We start from the raw sequence: 21,986 nt of genomic DNA on the forward strand, positions 1-21,986 counted from the left end.
TATAACTAAATGTCTTTTATCAACGGAGTGGAAAATATTCGTCATAAGAAGGCAAAGATCTGAGATGTGTTTATGACCCAATGGGTTGCAACCCTTATTTTATATATATAAAAAAAATATTTTTCTTTTTTTTTCTTTATAAAAACCAGGATACAAGCTCAACAAATAAAAGAAAAGCGTTTCCACATACTCCATTGAATATTTTAGTTGACTAGTTTTAGGATTTTTTTAGCAACCATCCTTAAATACCGTAAACAACCCCTTAAAGTAATAAACCGTGTGAAAATAATGAAAGATCAGCAAAATTCAGAGGTGGTTTTCACCATTCGAAAATGGATATCAGCACAAAAAAAAATACGTATCCTTTATTTTTTTGAGTACAACAATAACTTATTAAAATCGGTGTGGTCGGATTGGGAGATTTCCTTGTTAGTCGGTATCACGTTACGAGAATGGTATAATTTACTGAAAACTGGAGTAGAAGTTGCATCGTTTTATTATAGAAGAATTTACCAGGATGCAAAAAATTATTACTATCAGTTTTTTCAGTGTAGAACATTTTTGTAGGCATTAAGAAAGTGTGCAGGATATTTTTTCGTGAAAAATATACTTGCGTTAAATTTGTTTGCGGCTTAAAGTACAGTAATTTTTGTGCACAATTTATCTGACGTTCAATTTTTTTCAAACTTTTTAACTTTAACAGGAATTTTGTCTTGACTTCTTCATACTTTGGCAATAAAGTAGGGAATTCAAATGTGAGAACCAACCCGAGGGGAAAATCAAAATAATGCTCCTCATCCTCCATTTAGAAATGTTTCATTCCTGGTTTGGGACCTTATCAAGCCTTTCATTGAAAAAAATACATTAAAAAAGTCAGTACATATAAATAATAATTTTGTAGATATTGCACATATATAAGTGTTATTACCAGTAAATTACATTTTTTAATATCTAGTACAACGAACAAATATAGTTTATGAAATATGTTGTAATAGTTGTTAAGCTGCCTATATCGGCCAAACGAAGAGAAAATTGGAAAAAAAGAATTGATGAACAAAAAAAAACACCTGCCGACAAAATATTACCCATACTTTAACACATTAAAAATTAAAATGGTTACAATTGGTTTGATTTTGATAACGTAAAAATTTTAGATAGTGAAAGTAATAGATGTAAAAGGCTAATTTCAGAAATCTTCTTCATTAATATGCATAATCATACTACTATTAAACAAGAAGATTTCCAATTTCTAAGTAAACAGTATATTAGAATTAAAAAATATTTTTAATAACAAAGTTTATAATTCTAATTCTAAATAATATACTGATTTTAAATATTTCTTTTTTAATTTACAACTTTAAAATCTAAATAAAAATCTTAACATTATATTTTATGATATTAACAATTACAAAGTGTGATTGTTTGGGTCGTAGATTAAAATTTAAATTATAACGTCTTTCAGCCGATATTAGTGGTGCGCACAGTTCTCTGCACTTACATATCAACGCTCCTAGAGAAGACTAGCATGCGTTTCGGCACAGCCGCGAACATCAGCACCGAAAAATATTTTGTGACGAAAACAAGCAGCCGAGTTTGCGGCGAAGCCTTGCTCGCTAAGAAACCCGTGCGTCGAATAGTAGCACGTGTTGCGAGTTCGACACGAAAACAAAAACTCTCTGTTTTCCATGCGGCAAAAACTAACACCAAAACTGGGTTTCAGACAAACTAAAGCACGCTATGTCATCTATGCGCCAAAGAATAGCGCGTGAACCGAGTCGCTTCGAATTCTAGTACGTTTGCCTGTAATCCTTAACACGTGGGATACATTTTACGTGGATCGCTACAAGGCTCAAATGGTCCTCCTCGTTTTTACATTGCAAATGCCGCATTATATACAAAACATTGTAGAACACAATTTATTATGCAAAAAATACCAATTTAAATGAAATTTGAATAATAAAAATCAAATAAGATTTATATTTAAAAATATTTTTTTATAATCGAATCTTGATTCCAGGTATTCCCAGAATATTAACTGAATTTCGTCCGATTTTAATCATTCGAATTTCATTTAAATTGTTGTTTTTATATTAAAATGTAATATAATAATAATATACATGTATATAATATAATAATAATATACATGTAATGTAATATAATATATAATCTTTGGTGTATGATTAAATGTAAAAACCGCTACCAACTTCATTAACAGTATGCTTTTTCCAAGAGATGTGATGATTAAAAGAATCATCACATAAAATTTCTAAAATGAGAATCCATTTTAAAACCTGTATCGAACTTTTATTTTTGTCGATACTAGGGGCATACAATGCGATTTATTGCACGCGGAGCGTGCGCAAAATCGACTGTTCATAACACGTGCATAAAAAAGACCATTTTCGGCGCCTATAAAGTGGACCGAAAATAGGATTTTCCGAGCGTCAGACAAAATGTAGAGCAAGAATCCCTAGTCATAATACATGTATGAATTAATCCATTTTCGCTCCCTATAAGGTAGAACAAGCCTACAATAATTTGAGAATCGGAAATCAAGAGGAGCGAAAATGGTCGTTAATACGCCAATAGAACAATTCAGACAACTGTTGGACCAAATAGTACAGGATGCTGTATAAAGAAAACCGGTACTAATAGCAGGCGATTTCAACACCTGGGCAGTAGAGTGGGGCAGCCAAAGGACGAACGAAAGAGGACAAGCGCTATTAGAAGCATTCGCCCTCCTTGACTTGGTCTTAGTTAACCAGGGATGTTCTTACACATTTCAAAGAGGAGACGCAGAGTCCATCATAGATCTCACGTTTGTCAGCAGCTGCTTAATTGGCTTAGTTAGATTGTGGATGGTGAGCGATCATTACACAAACAGTGACCACCAAGCTATAATAATGAAGATAAGGATATCAAAACAAAAATCCAACGGGAGGGCAACGAAATAAAGAGTCGGCTGGAAAACGAAGGATTATGATAAGAAGACATTCCTGCTGGCTCTAAAAGACATACAGCTGTCTGGATCTGCAAATGATAAGGTCGAGCAGGTAATGGTAAATATAACCCAAGCCTGCGACGCAACGATGTCAAGGAGAACTCCCAACAATAAACGACAGCCAGTATACTGGTGGAATAAAGAAATCGACTCAGCCCGCAAAGAGTGTCATCGAACCAGAAGGCGGGAACAGCGGGCTAGGAAGAAATACTACAAGACTGGTCGTGGTAAAGAAATAGTAGACACCCTAAATAAAAAAATTAAGAATGCTAAACGGATACTCAAGAGGAAAATCCGAGAGAATAAACGACGGTGCCTGAAAGAGTTAAAGGACAAGGTTAAGCTGGACCCCTGGGGGCTACCGTACAAAGTAATAATGAAGGCGATAAAGTGAGGTTATATCCCCCCTCCTTAAAGCCCGGAATTGCTGAATCGTATTGTGTCCACACTGTTTTCCCTTCAACTGGAAGTAACAGCTATACCTGAAGCGAAGGCGAATGTCGAAACCATTCCAGCAATCACCACAGAGGAATTACTTGCTGCATGCAAAAGAATTGGGAACAACAAGGCTCCAGGCCTGGATGGCATACCCAATATTGCATTGAAACAAGCTATACAAGCACGCCCTGATGTCTTTGTGGACTTGTACAACTCATGTCTTGAAAAAGGGACGTTTCCTAAGAACTGAAAAATGCAACGCCTAGTACTACTATCAAAAGGAGATAAGGCACCTGGAGAAGCTGCCTTATACAGACCACTCTGCATGCTGGACACCCCGGGCAAGATATTAGAGCGCATAATCGGCGTTAGAATGGACCAAGTCATTGAAAAACCAGGCGGACTTGCGGAATATCACTACGACTTCAGGAAAAAACGCTCCACTCTTGATGCCATAAGCTTAGTAGTTGACACCGCTAGAACTGCAACAAAAGGAAAAAGATGGACAGGAGGATACAAGAAGTACTGTGCTATTATTACACTGGATTTTAAAAATGCGTTTAACTCAGCCAGCTGGGGCAAGATACAGGAGGCACTACGTAACAAAGAGGTACCCGCATATATAAGAAGGATTATGTCTGACTACCTGAAAGACAAAACCCTTTTGTATGACACAGAAAACAGCACGAAAACGTATCAAGTGACCAGAGGGGTCCCACAAGGGTCAGTGCTCGGCCCACTGTTGTGGAACATTATGCACGATGGCGTACTTAGGCTAGAGCTACCCGAAAGTGCAACAGTTGCAGGGTTTGCAGATGACATTGCAGTAGTGGTAGTAGCAAAGCAAAAGGAAGAGGTGACGGAAATCGCTAACGAGGCAGTAAGTACAATCCACGATTGGCTAAAGCAGACTGGACTTGAGCTTGCTAGCCATAAAACGAAGACTATTCTTATATCCAGTAGAAAGAAAATAGAGACAATAACGCTGTCAGTGGACGGACACGAAATAAACTCTCAGCCGACCATTAAGTACCTGAAAATCACCATAGACGCCAGACTAACGTTTGAGCAGCATCTTCAGAGGGCAAGCAATAAGGCAGCAAAAGTCGGTGCTGCACTATCGCGACTAATGCCAAATGTAGGTGGGTAGGTGGGCCAACGCAGGGCCGAAGGTTACTCCTAGCCAGTGTAACTATATCAATTATGTTATACAGTGCCCCAATATGGGCAGACGCTATGTTGTTGAAGTCCTATGCACAAAAGCTGTCAACAGTTTATAGAAGTGCATTGCGGGTCGCTTCTGCCTACCGAACAGTATCAGAAGATGCAGTGTGCGTTATTTTAAGTATGCCGCCTATTGACCTCCTAGCAACAGAACGAAAGAATATATACGAAGAAAACCGGCGTGGTAACAATACTAAAAAGGAAATTTGGAAATCCGCAAAGGAACAAACCCTACCTGAGTAGCGAAGACGATCGTACCATGTATTGTTGGCTGGACCAATATACGACATGGGGTAGTGAATTAGTACCTTACGCAGTTTTTGAGCGGACATGGGTGCTTTCGAGCTTACCTACACCTCTTCAATATAGAGGATAATTCAAATTGCCCAGTATATTTGGAAGCAAACGAAGATGCGGAACATGCCTTCTGCAACTGTTCGCGATACAAAATGAAACGAGAGGGGCTCGAGCAGTACCTTCAGGCTAGGATGACCCCTGAGTCAATGATGACAGCTATGCTAGTGTCGAAAGATGGCTGGTGCGCATTAAACATCTACATAAGGACTATTATCAAGAAGGTTAGAAATGACGAAGAGAATAGAAGGGAAGAACATGGCAAAACAGCTGAGTAAAACTGTTGCTAGACGAAGGCCACTAGGTAATAGATACAAAACGCTCCTCAGACTGATGCAGAGGAACTTAGGTCACAGAGTTGAGCTATCACTCCCCTGCCCGATGCAGAGGAACGTAGGAGCTAGGGTTGATTACCTCTAACTGCTCCTCAGACCGATGCTGAGGAACGTAGGTAACTGAGTTGAGTCTAGACTCCCTAACACGATGCTGAGGATCGTAGGTGTCGGGGTTGAGTCAGTCCAGAGGATGGCCGGTGGATGCTGCTCGAATTAGACGACCGGACGATGCTGCAGGACGATACAGAATGAAGAAAAGGAGTTGATCCTGAACCCCTAATCACCTTGGTGGATGGGGGATGTACGGAAATGTCAAACTTCAAAGGAGAAGCTAAAAAAGGCTAGTTAACGGGCCCCACGGAAGTATTGTTCAACGATAATACCTGTGAGGATCCAGTGTTAAAAGGCCACTTGTGCAGAGGTTGCTCGGCCTACGCTACATAAAAAAAAAACGCATGAACATACACACACACACTCGCATACACACACACATGCACGGACATTTTCAAAAAATACCATTTTTCGACTAAAATTGTATCAAAAGACACTTTCCACGTGTTTTTACACAAACTACAAAAATTACTATTACAAGGCTTCCTTAGGAAGGAAGCAATTGCTAACAGTATTCTAATTTTGGTAAGATGTGTAATATAAGGCTAGATACTTCTTGTTCAGAAACTAGTAAAAGTACTGTGTTTAGAATTACTGTTGGAGCGGAAGCAATGGCCTACGGCATAAGAACAGAAGAACAGGCTGGAAAGCAACTGTCCAACGAGCTACAAAAAAATATTATAAAAAGTGGATTATTTATTGATAAAGAAATTTCTTATTTAGGTGCTTCTCTCGCAAAATAATTTCTCCCTTGGTTGATTACAGATATAGGGTGACCCAATTTAAACGGGCACCGCTCATAACTCGTCAGGGACAGCCACAATCGAAAAAATGGTAGAGACCAAAGTTGTAGGATATCGAAGGGGCAACCCGATGGTGACCTTGGATTTGACTTTGAACGCGTTTTTCAAGGTCATTTGAAGGTCAACTGTGGATTTTTAAATAGGAACCCCATTCTTTTATTGCGGGAATGGAAAGAGCGGTAAATTTTACGTTCAGAATGGTATGTTCGGTTGCGGCACTGAAGGTCATCGCAATGTCCTGCAGCCAGAATGAAACCCCGCCTACGTAATTCCTCTAGCAACGCCAAATTAAAAAAATTGGTAGAGACCAAAATTGTAGGATATCGAGGGGACAACCCGATGGTGACCTTGGATTTGACCTTGAACGCGTTTTTCAAGGTCATTTGAAGGTCAACTTTGGATTTTTAAATAGGAACCCCATTCTTTTATTGCGGGAATGGAAAGAGCGGTAAATTTTACGTTCAGAATGGTATGTTCGGTTGCGGCACTGAAGGTCATCGCAATGTCCTGCAGCCAGAATGAAACCCCGCCTACGTAATTCCTCTAGCAACGCCAAATTAAAAAAAAGTGGTAGAGACCAAAGTTGTTGTATAGGGGGGGGGGGGGGAGAATTGTGACCTCGAATTTGAGCCAGTCCTACAAGGTCATTTCAAGGTCAAATTATTTTTTTTCAAACTTTACTTTTACATTGTATCCGAGATGAAATCCCTTCTTAGATGTTCTCTGTCCAGCGGCCAAGACGCAAATGAGCCCTCGCTAGCGTCCAAACATAAGTCTCGCTATTCCCCGAATGATCCCTTCCGACGGTTAACTTGCGAATGACTCCTCTAGGTGGTCGCCACCTACCTACCCGAACTCCTGATGTGCGAAAAATAAAAATGGCTCCCGAAATAAGCCTTTTAAAATAAGTCCCGCGCTCAGTCTTGCCACCGCGACTCCGTCGAACCTTCCCCTACGACGCTTAACTCACGAATGATTTTCAAGCAGGCGCCCCGGCCCCGCGCCGTACCTGCCGCCCGAACTTTCGATTTGCAAAAATAAAAATAGCCTCCGAAAATTGTCGAAAGAGTCTCACACTCGGCCTTCCGCCAAAAATATTAACGAAAATTTTTATTAAAAAGCCAATCATCGATACAGAAAAAGATTAAGTAAAACATCGAACTATTGTAGAAAAACGTCAAAGTTTGATAAAAACGTAAAAAAATTATTAAATGTTTTCTTTTTAAAAAATCATAAATTGATAAACCGTAATGCCAAAATATGAATAGAATTTTACAATAAAAAGCCATCGATACAGAAAAAGAAAAAGTAAAACATCGAAGTATAAAGTAAAAAAGTTTTTATATTTATTTTACACACATTTATTATTTGAATCAGAAATAAATTGCATTATGTTTTTTTAAATAACGTTGTTGTTTTTCCATTTAATTTATTCATAAATTATTATTGTTTTAAGTATACATAGATATACATACATACGTATGTTTGTATACATATGCTATACACACATACATGTAAACACGCATGTTGAAAATACATATGTATAAGCAGAATTATAAAGTTTGTAATACATACCATGTCGTCACACAGATTATACATACAATTACTGGCAACAGTTAATATAATTATTTAGTGATAATTCCACTGTATAAATATTTTAATTCTATTAGAAATATTTTTGCAGCAGAAATTGGTAGGTACTTAAATTTTTTGCACTTTTCTATTAGATAAGTAATAATAAACAACCAACAACACTAAAAAATGTATGTTCATTATTTAAACTTGTACAATATGTAAGCTGTAAAATATTGTATTTAACACGATAATAATTAATTAATAACATACATATTAATATAAAATATTGCATCTAAAGTTATGTTAATGTAAAAAAATTTTTATCTAACGTAACAGAATATTTATTATTGTTAACAAATGAAGATTGTACTTTTTACATCATTTCATTTAATATTAAAAATAATACGAATATACATTTTCTATTAAAATTTTTGTATTAATGTCTTGTATAAAAAAAGTTCTGCAATACGTAATGAAGGTATTTCTTGAAGAATCAATTTACTTAAAATTAAAAAATGTTTGATATAATTTCAAGTCATAGCGATTATTCTAGAAAATATTGTTTAAGAGCTAAATATTCCGATTAATTACCCATATTTTAAATGTATGTATAAGTTTGATTTCACTTCATAAAATTTAATAAGTTAAAATAAATCTTTTACTAAAATACAATTTTAATTATTTTATAAGTTATCTATTAAAATTTACTTTTAACACTTTTGGAATTACAAAATATTTATTTATTATCTATTTCATAAAAGCTTCCTAATCAATAAATTATTTTATAATAAAAAATTAATAATTACTATTTGCAATTAAATAATTGTTTAAGTAGTTTTTTATTTATTATTTTTTGCAGAAAACAGTCTAAGTTCTAGTAATGCAGTAGAATTTTTAAATTTATTTAGATATTTATCGACTTCAAATACTAATTAAATAATTGAAAATATGTGATTTGAGTCATTTTTTTTATTTTTGTAATATTTATAATCTAAGTAAATATGCCGGACTATAGTCGAAGCGAAATTGTTGATATTTTATTGATTTTGGGAGAGTGTCGAAGAAATTATAATGCAGCAGCACAATTATATCGGAGGCGTTTCCCAAACAGAAATCATCATCCATCTCGAAGTACGATCCAGAGAATTGAACAGCGAGAGAGGCGAGGACCTCAAAGATCACGACAACGTCATAGAGTAATGACTATCGAGCGAAATGATCCACGAGTATTGGTGGTGCTTGCTATGATTTATTTAGATCCTCATATTTCAATTCGACAAATAGAAGTACGATCTGGCATCCCGAGAGAAACAGTGAGAAGAATAACAAGACTCCATCGTTACCATCCATATCATATTACTTTGACCCAAGAGCTAACAGAACGTGATTTTGAAAGAAGGTTACGATTTTGCCAATGGGCACAGGAAAGATTGCAAAACGATCCACATTTTTTCAGGTACGTCATGTTTTCCGATGAAGCCACTTTCCATAATACAGGTCAACTAAACCGACACAATTCCCACTATTGGTCCATTGAAAATCCTCATTGGACCCGTGCAGTCGATCACCAACATCAATGGAGTCTTGTAGTATGGTGTGGTATTGTTAATGGCTATCTAATTGGGCCTTACTTTTTTGACGGTAATGTTAACAGAGATAGATACCTCCATTTTCTGACAAATGAATTACCAAATCTGTTAGAAGATGTTAATATACAAACCAGAATGCGTATGTGGCTTCAACATGATGGTGCATCTGCGCATAGAAGTTTAGATGTTCAAGATTTTTTAAATCAAACATACCGTAATAGATGGATAGGTATTGGACGTGGTGAAGATCATGTTGAGTGGCCTCCACGATCCCCAGATCTCACGAGCCCAGATTTTTATTTATGGGGCTTTTTGAAAAACAGCGTGTATGCGGACGCCCCTACTACTAGAGAAAATATGATGCAAAGAATCATTAATACTTGCAGAGGCATACCAAGGCATGTGCTTCTGTCGACTGTTGGAAGCTTTGACTGTTGGAAGACTGTTTTTCATCGGCCGGGCTATGATTCTTGCCTTAATCGGCCGGTGTCTTCACGTCTTGCCTTCATCGGCCGGGCTATGATTCTTGCCTTAATCGGCCGGTGTCTTCACGTCTTGCCTTCATCGGCCGGATCAAAATGGGACCTGAAAATCCACCCTGCTACGTCCTCGTCGTGGGTCCTGGACATCAAGTTTTATAATGATGACAAAACGCAGGAAATGGTACGCTAAATGATTAAAATCTTTTCTTCTATTTTAAATTTACTACTTCGTTTAAAGTGCAACATTTTACACGCTTTCAGGATCCGGAGTCGAAAAAGTGGGTGCTGTTTGAAAAAAAATAATTTGACCTTGAAATGACCTTGTAGGACTGGCTCAAATTCGAGGTCACAATTCCCCCCCCCCCCCCTATACAACAACTTTGGTCTCTACCACTTTTTTTTTAATTTGGCGTTGCTAGAGGAATTACGTAGGCGGGGTTTCATTCTGGCTGCATGACCTTGCGATGACCTTCAGTGCCGCAACCGAACATACCATTCTGAACGTAAAATTTACCGCTCTTTCCATTCCCGCAATAATAGAATGGGGTTCCTATTTAAAAATCCAAAGTTGACCTTCAAATGACCTTGAAAAACGCGTTCAAGGTCAAATCCAAGGTCACCATCGGGTTGCCCCTTCGATATCCTACAACTTTGGTCTCTACCATTTTTTCGATTGTGGCTGTCCCTGACGAGTTATGAGCGGTGCCCGTTTAAATTGGGTCACCCTGTATAGTTTTGATATGTTCTAAAAAAAGTTGTCTGTACTTATAAGTCTGTTCGAGAACTATTGGTTCTAATTTGGAAAATATGTGAACGGAGGGCAGGTTTTTTGTAAATAATGTTTTTCTCTTTAAAATAGGAAAAATCAGGATACGGAGAGCAAGTTTTAGTGTCTTTCTTCTAAAATTGAGAAAATAAGTGTACTGAGGGTATCTTTTTAGAAATAATGTGTTTCTCTTTGAAATTAAAAAAATAAGGACACTGAAAGAAGGTTTTATTACGTTTTATTGTCTTCAAAATTAGAAAACTCAGGCTCCGGAGAGCTGGTTTTAGTGACTTTCTTCTAAAATTGAGAAAATATGTGTTCGGAGGTCATATTTTTGAAACTAATATGTTTCTCTTTAAAATTTTAAAAATTAGGGTACGGAGAGCAAGTTGCTAAAGGTGCTAAAGGTGCTAAAGATGCTTATATTTTATTTTCAGGAGAAATATGAAATACCTAAAAAAGTTCACTAAAATGGACTAAAATCTCAAACAATTAACTTTTAAAAAAGTAAAAGGTTAGGCGAGTTTGATATATTCCAAAAAAATAACAGATAAAAATACTGATCAATCAGACAAATGTGGCTGTCTCGGGGACAGCCGATAGAAGTGAATACTTAAATAGATGGTGTGGAATTTTGGAGAATTTTGAATAGTTTCGTTGTCAGAGAATCAAACGTATAAGAAGTAAGAAATGTACTAGTCTTCGCAACGGGACTGCAAATGTACTTTATAGTCTTCGATGCAAGGCTTCAAAATATATATACTATAGTCTTCGCGGCAAAACTGAAATAAATTAATCTTCGACGCAAATTCAAATGCGTCTTCGTTGAGTGCAAAGTACTAATCTACAAGGATATATTTAATTGTGACTTTTTTGATTAATTTTTATAATTTTTTGATTTAGTGATTTTGATGCGTAAATCGCCGCCATTTTCTTATTTTTTCAACTTAATCTTTGACAGAGAGTTAAAAAATCTTAGGTGAAGTAATCATTGATCAACTAGTAAATTTAGGATAGGCAAAATACAGAATACAAATAAAGAATTTATAATAAGAATAATAGTATCGTACAATATTTTATGACACAACGTGCGATGATCAGAAATTTAGAGAGTGTATTTTTGCACGGGCGTGCGGTAAATCGAGGGTTACGCCAGGGCATGTCATACAGTGATAATGTTTAGCGCAATAAGTCAATAATGTTTACCTGCAAACGTTTTGCGCATATTAAAAAAGTCACGGCGTCTAGTTGACGCAAAAAATTGAAGTACCATGAAAAGGTACCGCTATATTAGCGCATCCGGAATCCGAGAAAATCCGATAGCCGTTTGCAGCGTGTGTAAATAAGTGCCGCTGGTATGTAAGGGAAGAGCTGAGCTGTGCGAGCATGCTAACATGCGCGGCGAAGAGTCCGTGGTGGGGAGAAAGAGCCATGACCGTTTCATTTTATTTACTGGTGAACAACTAAAATTTTCTCCTTACGTATTTTATTATAACGTCACAAAAATACCATAAGTACAACGAAATGGTCATGGCAAGTTACGTAGTAAGTATCTTGAGAATTCTTCCCAATTAATCAGTATATAATTTAACTTTAAGTTAAGTAAGCCCTTTAGTGACCAAAAAAAAATGCTTCATTATGATTAAATATAATAAACTTGACTTTGGTTGATTGATCCCAGTTCTTGTTTATATGTTATTTCGTTGCGGAATATATCAAACTCGCCGTCTCAATTCCGACATTTTTCTTCTATCATCTGCAGTTCATAACCTTTTTTTCAGTTGTTTTCATTTTTCTTTTTCGTTAAGGATTGAAGATATCGTTATTATTTAATATGAAAGTAAATATCGTATTATGTATTACACTTTAGTACAGAATATAAATGTTATGATTATAATAATCGCACAATTTACATTATTTTATGAATGTAAATAAAAAAAATCTTTAAATAATATTATTTTTTTTTTGTTAGATTTTGTTAATATAATTAATACTGTCATTAAATAATTACAAAGATTTTGAAAACATTTTTTAACATTCAAAATGTATTTCTATATAATTATATAATTTTAAAGCCGGTCCTGTGTACTAGTGGCTATAATTACTGAATATTGAATATATACATTTGTACTTGACGGTAATTAATTTTTATAAATCGTTTTCGAAGTCCTGCTTTTGATTGGTTAGAATTTATTAATCTGGCAATCTTATTGGAGCATTTCTAAAACGTTCCACAAGAATTAACTATCATCGAGTGTACATCTAAGAGGTAACAACTAATATTTAACAGTATATTTAATAATGATACGTCAAATAATTCAGGAGATGTCGGCGCAAAAGTTTCGCAAATCCACCACGAAGTATTTTGTATGTTTAAACTTCTAGAAAAACAGAAAGTCCGATCGAATTTTTCTTTTGGTAGAACGATTCATTAAACTAAACACTACGGCGCTACAGACTCGGTTTTTCATTTGCAAGCTTCATTTGAAAAGTTTTATGTAAAATTAGATTTTAAGGTTGGCGCTGCAATCGCATGAGTACGACGAAGTACGCGTAAACATCTGTTTGTATTTCCAAGATTTTAGAAAAACAAAAAGTCCGATTGAAATTTTCTTTCGGTAGAACGATTCATTAAACTTAAGGTAGTTCACTCAAAAATTTATTTTCTTACAGATTGCTGCAATTTTGTAAATATATCCTATTATGTGCCCTCTATAACGTGGTAAAATTTTTTACCCCCAAGCGGTATGATTTTTTTAGATATCGAGTCTTGAAGTCGTGTATTTAACCATGGGAAGCATAGGCTAAGTCTAAATTTAGTGTACATTTTGTTTAATTACGAAGAAAATAAATCTTACATCTTTTTCAAAAACTAGATCATGATGTAAAATCATAATACAAATCAAGGAAATAAAAAAATAGAAAACAGTGTTTTTTGAGACGACATCCCCTTAAATATCATAACAATTAATTTGTTAATCGCGAGCGAAGCGATCGTTTTTTGCTAGTAATGATATTATAGAAATTAATTTGAAAATAAAAAAGATCACAGCTCCACAACAAATTACAAGATTGAGTCGGCCAATAAGTTTTAGAAAAGATTGGAAAGCTCGTGAATGGGAAAATTATGTTTTATATTATAGAGCCGTAATTCTGTCAGAACATTTAACCAGAGGTCATTATTATCACTGGCTTTTATTTGTAGAAAGTTTGTACATTTTACTCAAAGATAATATTCATGTGTTAAAATTAAACAAAGCGAATGAAATGCTACACGAATTTGTAGCTAACTTCTCAGAAGTTCTTTGATGAGAAAGCAATGAGTTACAACGTACATCAACTCTTGCATAAAGCCGAAAGTTTCTTAAATTGGGAACCACTATGGTGTCATTCAACTTTCTCTTCCGAGTCAGGAAATCACAATTTTTTAAAAGCTATTAGGTGCTCAAAGGGTGTTACCTCTTAGATAATTAGCTATATTAACATTAATCATGCTGCAACAGTTCTAAAAAAACGATCATATCCACATGTAAGTGTTTTAGTCAAGACTGCGCCGAAGATATTCTCAGTTCAAATGCACATAATTATTTTAATCTTTCTGATATAAGTTATTTTGGTAGAGGCGACAGTGTAAATGATTCCTTATTGGCAAGTCTGAATGTAGCAATAAATGCCAAATTATATTAAAAAATCGTAAAAGATGAATGTTTATATGAGGCATTTCGTAAATCAAAAATAAGGTTAAATAATTCATTAATTTTACTTAACGATAACAGATTTGCCCGAATAGATAAATTTGCAGTAGATTGAGAGAATTAAGAAAAAATTAACAATTTGTAATATTGTCCGAACACGACAATGTCTAAGTAAACATTATAGTATTTTACAAATAGTCCACAAGATTAAAGAGAATCCTACTGTTATATATACTACGGATATTAAAAGTATTTGTATTTCCATGAAAGTTCTTCGAAATATGTACATCTTGCCAATATCAAATATGTTACATTATTAATATCAAAAGAGCATTGTATATAGATGAAATATATTTTGTAATAAAAAATATACAAATTTACCAAATACTTATTTAGTACTCCTAACGACAAATAAACTTCCTGATACTGTTCTTATCTCTTCATCAATTAAAATTTTTATTATTAATGTACACTTATTTAAAAGTTATTAAAATTAGCAATTTACAATTTTAAAAATATATAAATAACAGTATAAATACCCTGGTAGAAATAGATATCAGTTTAAAGCTACAACATACCACGTATTACTAGAGATGGGCGAAAAATAGGTCCATTTTTCAACCAGCGATAAAACGCTTTCTCGGACATTTTTTACGCATTTATTGGAGTAAGAATAGAGTCATGCCGTATTACAAGGAATTTTCAAGCTTGTAAAAATAGATTTCACTGTCTAAAGCAAAGCACAGGGAATAGCTAGTTGATGGCTACGAAAGTACTACGCAAAATAAGTCGGGCCGAAAAAGTGAAAAAATAAGAAAATCACGAATATCTTCGTATGTCGTGCTTTTATAACTCTAATTGACTGTTAATTGTGTAAACCGTTTGGAAATCGATTAAAATCCGTAAGCCTCTTTGAAGTTATGACTAGGCTATTTCTCATAGCCATTTCATAGTTTCCAGCCCATTTTAAATATTCGAATTTCTACCAGGGTAAGATTCAAAAAGATTCTATTAATCTTCGCGAACGAGAAAATTTATTACTAAATATCGTCTTTTTGAATAATTATTTCAAAATAGCAAACGCGAATAATCTAGCATTATAACCATTATAATAATAAAAAAAAATAATAATAATAATAATGTTTAAAAAGTTTATTCAATTATAGCAAATATAAATTCAAAACATAATATTTTTAAATAATAAAAGGTTACATGATTTTCATCTAAAAATCATCTGCTAATTAAATTCGAAATTGGTACGCTTTTCCCTTGAAAATCACCTGGAAATTATCTGATTTTCACTGAAGCTGTTTCAGTAAAGAAGTTCCCAGGAGAGTCACTGGGCGGCTGCGGGGTTCGCCTCAGCGGCAAATACCGGTGCCTACTCGGGAACTGAAAATAGCAAGGTAAAGAAAAGAAATAGGCACGTTAATAGGAAGCTAGCCTCGGGGGCGAAGCTGAGTGCTTGGTGGCCTTGGAGGGGGAGGTTGATGATGCCCCAGACGGAGGCTATTTTCCAAGTTTCTTGGATAATTGCCACTAAATAGTCGTGTGGGAGGGGGGGGACCCAACTCAAGGCTATTGGGATGAGAGACCTCCGAAAGCTGGTCAGAGCGATGATCTACGCCCCTGGAGTGCATGCTCCAGATGTCGTGGTGAAGCGCTTGAAAAGGCAGAACACTACACTCACACTGGACTCCTGGGTGGTGGCCGAAACCAAAACGGTGACGGTTGGCACGAAGGGAAAAAAGAAGGAAGACGGCCATTTAGGTGCTGCTGGAAAGGACTGGGGTCGAGGCACTAAAGGCCCTTGACTTCAGACCTTTCTGTGGAGGCGGCAGGGCACATGTCGTCCCGTTCAAGGAAAGGACGAAGGAAGAGCCGGGACAGACGGAAGTAGAGGTTATGGAGATCGATCCCGGCCTTAATAAGGTAAACATAGAGGTAGATGCGGGTAGCGGTGCTCTCAAACAAGATCGGGGGCAACGCAACAGCGTGAACAATATGAATGGGGCCGGATCTGTACCGGACACCACCATAGAAATTACACAGATCAATCTGCACCATTGCAAGAGCGCGTCGACCGTTCTGGCTAGACGTATGGTGGGGGAGCGTACAAGTATTTGCCTATTCTAAGAACCTTGGATTCACAAAGGCAAAATCGCAGGCTTAAACGGAATAGGTACACTGATCAGCGGCAGTCCCGTCTCGACTAGAACGTGCCTTATTGTTAAGGGGCTTCAGATAGAGACGGTGCCAAAGTACTGCTCAAGGAATCTATGTACGGCTTGGGTAGGCTACAAGGGTATCGAAGGTGAGCGGAAAGTCATTATGATTGCCGCAGCATACTTTCCTTACGAGAAAGCGTGCCCACCAGAGAAAATGGTTACATTAATTGGAGAATGCGAAGCCGAAGGCACCAAGCTTATAATGAGTTGTCATGCAAACGCACATCACAATGTTGGGGCAGCACAGACTGCAATTCTAAAGGAGAAAGTCTTAGTGTTCTTGGAAGCAACGAATATGGACTTTCTCAATACGGGTAGCAGACCCACGTTCTGAAACACCGTAAGAGAGGAAGTCATTGACATCACCCTCGCCTCTAGGAACGTGTGGTTCAAGGTTATGGACTGGAGAGTTTCAAAAGAAGTCTTTATGTCGGATCACCAACATATCGTGTTCAGACTCGATGGACAAAGTACGCTCGATCAGCTCATAAGGAACCCTAGGAAAACAAACTATGCAGGATACAGAGAAGAACTTAAGGCTAAGATCAGTTGCTTTCCTGTCAAATACGGGACGGCAGAGGACATCGATCTCTGCAGTAGGATCCTAAGGGACATAATAATAAGTTCTTACGAGACCAATTGTGAACTTAGGCTAAAGAGGCCATCGAAGGGCGATCCCTGGTGGAATAAGTCACTGGGAAAACGCAGAAAGAAAGTAAGGCTACACAATCGGTCCAAGCACACAAAGAGTGACAAGGACAAACGGGCGTATAGAGCGAAGCAAAAGGAATATAAGAAGGAGATCGAAAAGGCCAGGGTAGAGGGTTGGAAGCGATACTGCAAAAGCTGAAGCACGTTATCAGGCACGGCCAGGCTGTGCAGTGTCCTGGATAACCCGAAGAAGCCGCTGACAGAGTCGATCAGATTAGTTACAGGGGACTGGGCAAAAAATGGACAGGAGGCGACGAGAATTTTCGGTTTTTCGTCGGATTTTCGCATATTAGACGATTTATACCCTATTTTTAATTGCTTGTAGTCGCCGTACCCTATTTCAAATTGTCTAGAATGAGAAAATCAGACAAAAATCAAAAATTCTCGTTTCAGCGGCATTTTTTCAGATGTCTACCCTATTTCAAAATCCTCGTATCTTCCGATAGGGACTGTCATTTTCGGCAATTTTTTTTTAAATTCAAGATCTCTCTTATAAATTACCCGGGGTGCAATAAAGGCTATTTTGTGGTAACTATTTGGAATTGTAGCTTGTTATATTTGTTATAATTTTATTTAAAGATGTATCACTGATGGTGTCCTCCCAGGTTCACTTTATTTCCGTGTAGGTCAGGTTAAAGAAAGAAAGGCGCACGAGTGTAATGGAGTATATGACTGACGATAGTTTAGAAAATAACATGTAAGGATATAGTTTAATATATTTAAGTTGGGTTAAAAGAGAAAAGGCGTAAAGATGTAGTTAACAATGTGACTGAAGTTAGAGTAGAAAAAAATCGCTGCTAATTCATTGGCACGTAGCTTCTTCCAACTAAATTTATAGGTCTGATAAATAAAATATTGTTTTTGTTGGATTATGGCTGATGCCATATTGCACTTGCTACGCTCCACTAGTTGCCTAGAGCGCTGTGCGCATGCGCGACGCCGCTCGACTCTCTGCCCGCGTGCGGGGCCCCGCTCCGCCGGTTGTTCGGCGCTTGTACTCATAGAGAGAGCACGTCGACATTCTTCGTTTTATTCGTTTTTATCTACTAGATAAAGTCCATAGATAGTTTCTTAATAAAGCCTCGGTACTTAATAGTCATTGCTCTGTTGTTTATTTCGACCACCTCACCCAATAACTCCCTCAGGTTATGGGCCGGTGAGTGTGGACGCTTCCACTGAGCAATATCAAGAAGGCAAGTTCGAACGCGCTCACCGCGTAACCGCTTTTCGGTGACTTGTGCTGTGTAAACACGAGACAAAGGGCAGCAGCTAGAGACTCAAGGACTAGTGTTTTTCACAAGTCCGTACCCTCTGTCACGCAGCAAGGAGCCGAGAGGTTGAGCCCTGAGTCCTGGAGACAAAGGCGACCATAGAGGAACTCAACTTTGGTAGCTTGACAACGAGTAAGTAAAAACCAAAATTTTAAGTGAATTAAATCGAATTCAGTGTTAGAATATTGTTTTGAAAATGTAAAGTAAAATCAGTGAGATTTTTATCGTTATAAGAAAAGGAGATTTGATTAAAACAATAGAGTGTTTTCGGGAAAAGTAAAAGCAGTGAAAAATATTTTATGACGAAATTTATTAATACAAGTCATAAAAGAACTAAAATCAGTGTTAGAACGCTACCGGAAGACATAAAATCCATTGGCATAGCTTCGCGAAACGCGAGGGTTTTTGTTCAAATTCCGAGAATTTCGGACGAAAGACCGCCAAAGGGGGAGAAACAATGTGCCCAAGATGGTCGCTGCCGGTGTTTGCGCGGCAGTATAGGAGAGCACGTGGTGGCATCGCGGCGACCGGCCGCTGCATGCACGCGGCGCGCGCGAGAGCAAGAGAGACGGGACTTGTGCCGCGGGGAGAGGGGTACCTTCTTGCTCTTTCTCTCTCTCTCTCTCCAGGAGTTTGACCGCAGAGGCGCGAGACGTGTAACGCTCGGCGCGCAGAGGCGTGAGCCGCGGCGATCTCTCTCTCTCTCTCTCTCTCTCTCTCTCTCTCTCTCTCTCTCTCTCTCTCTCTCCTCTTTTCCTCGCGCGGCAAATGCGTTGCAGCGAGCTCGCATGGGTGAACGGCTGACTGCTGATAGACAGCAGCGCGCCGCTTTACCGACTCACAGCGGTACAAGATAGCTACAGCTGTACGCTTGAATACCAGTCATTGTCTGATTTAATTGAAACGAAATAGACTATGCGCAGAGAATTTTTTTTGAAGTGATAGTCACCTTGATTTGAGCAATAAATTAAATTTCTTAAAAAAAGTTTTACCGTAATAAACTTAAACTTTTTCAATATTGTCATTGAAAGTAGTTATCTATAAAACGTTCTGTGTTGCATTAAATCTGCAGTTAATCCTTTTTAACAAATTCGCATTTTGTGAGGGCCCCACTCAATGCGTACCCGGCTTGACCTCACTTAAGCAAGCCAAATGAGACATAAAAAGGGCACGTTAAATTTATCATAAATTAAACTCCTTTGTCATTAAAATATTAAAAGTCAACACAGTATAGACATAGATATTAGAACTAGATATAGATAGACTAGAGTAAGATTAGATCGGACCATCTTACACAATAGACTGGAAACATAGAATGAGCCTGCCTCCTGTTCTCAAACTGAACAGGATACATGTCATAGAATAGAATAGAATATGATAAATTAGAAAAACTATGACATATCAAATCCAAACAACATACTTATTGCTAATCAAATCAACAGGTGCTGACATGGATGAGTTCCGTCAAATCATTCTGAGAGAGTGGAATATTTCCGAGGCCCAAGAGGCGTCAGGGGATGTTTACAACGAACCAACAGTCACGCTCTTCCGAAGACCGGATGGATCCTTGTTCTTCTGGAGGACAGACCAACAACTGAGACGATTCGACGAGTCTCTTTCCAAAGAGGAGAGAGCTCAGATTGAAAGGTGCTGGCCAGCTAGCGAACGATTCTTCGATTTCGAACTGAATTATCAGCAGGCGTATGTCACGAGACAAGACGTACAAGACATGATTGATGGCCAAACTCAGACAATTCTTGGCTGCATTCAAGAAATTGTCTGACAGCTGACAACACCTGATCTGGAAAAAATCAAGGGTTCTGCACAAGCTCGTGCTAAGCCTACATCCTGAAAGGAGAATGATACTTGCTTCGCAGGTCTCACGCACCCAGCTGGTGAGACAGCCGCAAGCTCGCGGAGCGCAGGCCGTCCAAAATCTGTCCCCAAGATAGTTCGTAATGAAGGCATCCCAAAATAAAACCAGCTCCGGTTCATCTCAACTCCGGTTACTACCTCGGTTACAAAGACGTTTGACAGGGATGATCTTATGTCGATGAACATAAATCTTGGCACGTCCGTCGAACAATCTAACCAGAGGAACCACGGCAGATGGGACTTAGAAGCAGAGGATCCCTCGGACTCAGATTCTGAGAGTAAACAAACATTGGGTGTGAAAGGTTCCTTTGAGGAAGGATCACGTGATGGTAACGCTCTGCTCAAAACTGGATTTGCAGGAGATGGAAGATTCGAAAGTGAATCTCAGAACTACAGAGATCGAGTAAGTAACAAAAATAGAATATATAATAATCCTAATTATGACAGTAACGCAGCGGAGTTGATCAATGATCTGATTGAGAACAAAGTCAAAGTACTTCTGAATGAAAAAGAGAACAGCCTTTTAAATTTATCTGAACAGTTAAAAAACGAAATCTCCGGAAGAGATAATCAAATGTTCAGAAATTATAAATTAACCTCGAGTTATAAATTTGAAATGTTTGAAGATTCCTTAAAATCCGAACTCAGGATTAAAAAATTACTGTATATCTTAGAACTAGAATCTGACAATTTGCACTTAGAACAAAAGGTGACAGATGACAAATTCAAAGTCAGAGACATAATCATTAATAGAATAGACACAGTTTATTACAACAAAATAATAAATCTTTCTGAACCTAAAGAAGTTCTATCAAAACTAAAAGAAGTCAAACGATACGAATCACGTATGACTACAATCACAGCTCGAGACGATCTTTAAAAAATGATATATCTTCCTGACAATGAGTCAGCGTCTGACTTTTATGATAAATTTCAAGAGAAAGTTAGAGCTTGTGAGAGTATACCAGATGCTGGTGAACTCGCTGAAAAGGATAAAAGAGACTATTTTATTAAAGCTGTGCCAGAAGCAGTACCTGAAATAGTAACTGCAAATGCCTTGTACAAAGCGACGACGTCCAAACAAATGCCGTACGGAGAAGTGAAAGATTATTTGTTACAGATTGAGGCATCCAGAATTGGTAAAACCAAAGGACAAACGGCTAAAGTTTTCTATGCCAGTGACAGTCACAACGCCCAAGGACGGCAGATCTGCAGAAGTTGTGGTATGGAGGGACATTGCAAGGATGCGTGCCCTCATCCAGGCAAACGCCTATGCTATTATTGCAATTGGCAGTCACGTTGCGAGCGAGTGTCGCAAACGCCAGGCCGACCTCGAAAGCCCTCAAGGAGGCTCGGCCAATCCGCAGCCATCCAAAAGAGGACGCTGGAATTCCCCGAGAGGGAACAGCTCTAATATTTTCAGAGGAAACGGCTCTGGCACCAGAGGCAGAGGCAAGTCCAATCCGAACTCTTTGAGAGGAACCAGAGGCAGCTCGAGCAACCGAGGCCGTGGACGAGGACGTGGCGA

At 37.7% G+C, this 21,986-nt stretch overlaps 1 protein-coding gene across 10 annotated transcripts in view; it reads right to left on the reverse strand.

Moving 5' to 3' along the window:
• The window catches only part of LOC100679705 (nuclear pore complex protein Nup98-Nup96), a 429,239-nt gene that overhangs the window by 222,821 nt on the left and 184,432 nt on the right, over window positions 1–21,986 (reverse strand). The window lies entirely within an intron of this gene.

Source organism: Nasonia vitripennis (assembly GCF_009193385.2).
Source record: "Nasonia vitripennis strain AsymCx chromosome 4 unlocalized genomic scaffold, Nvit_psr_1.1 chr4_random0003, whole genome shotgun sequence".
Taxonomy (NCBI): Eukaryota; Metazoa; Arthropoda; class Insecta; order Hymenoptera; family Pteromalidae; genus Nasonia; species Nasonia vitripennis.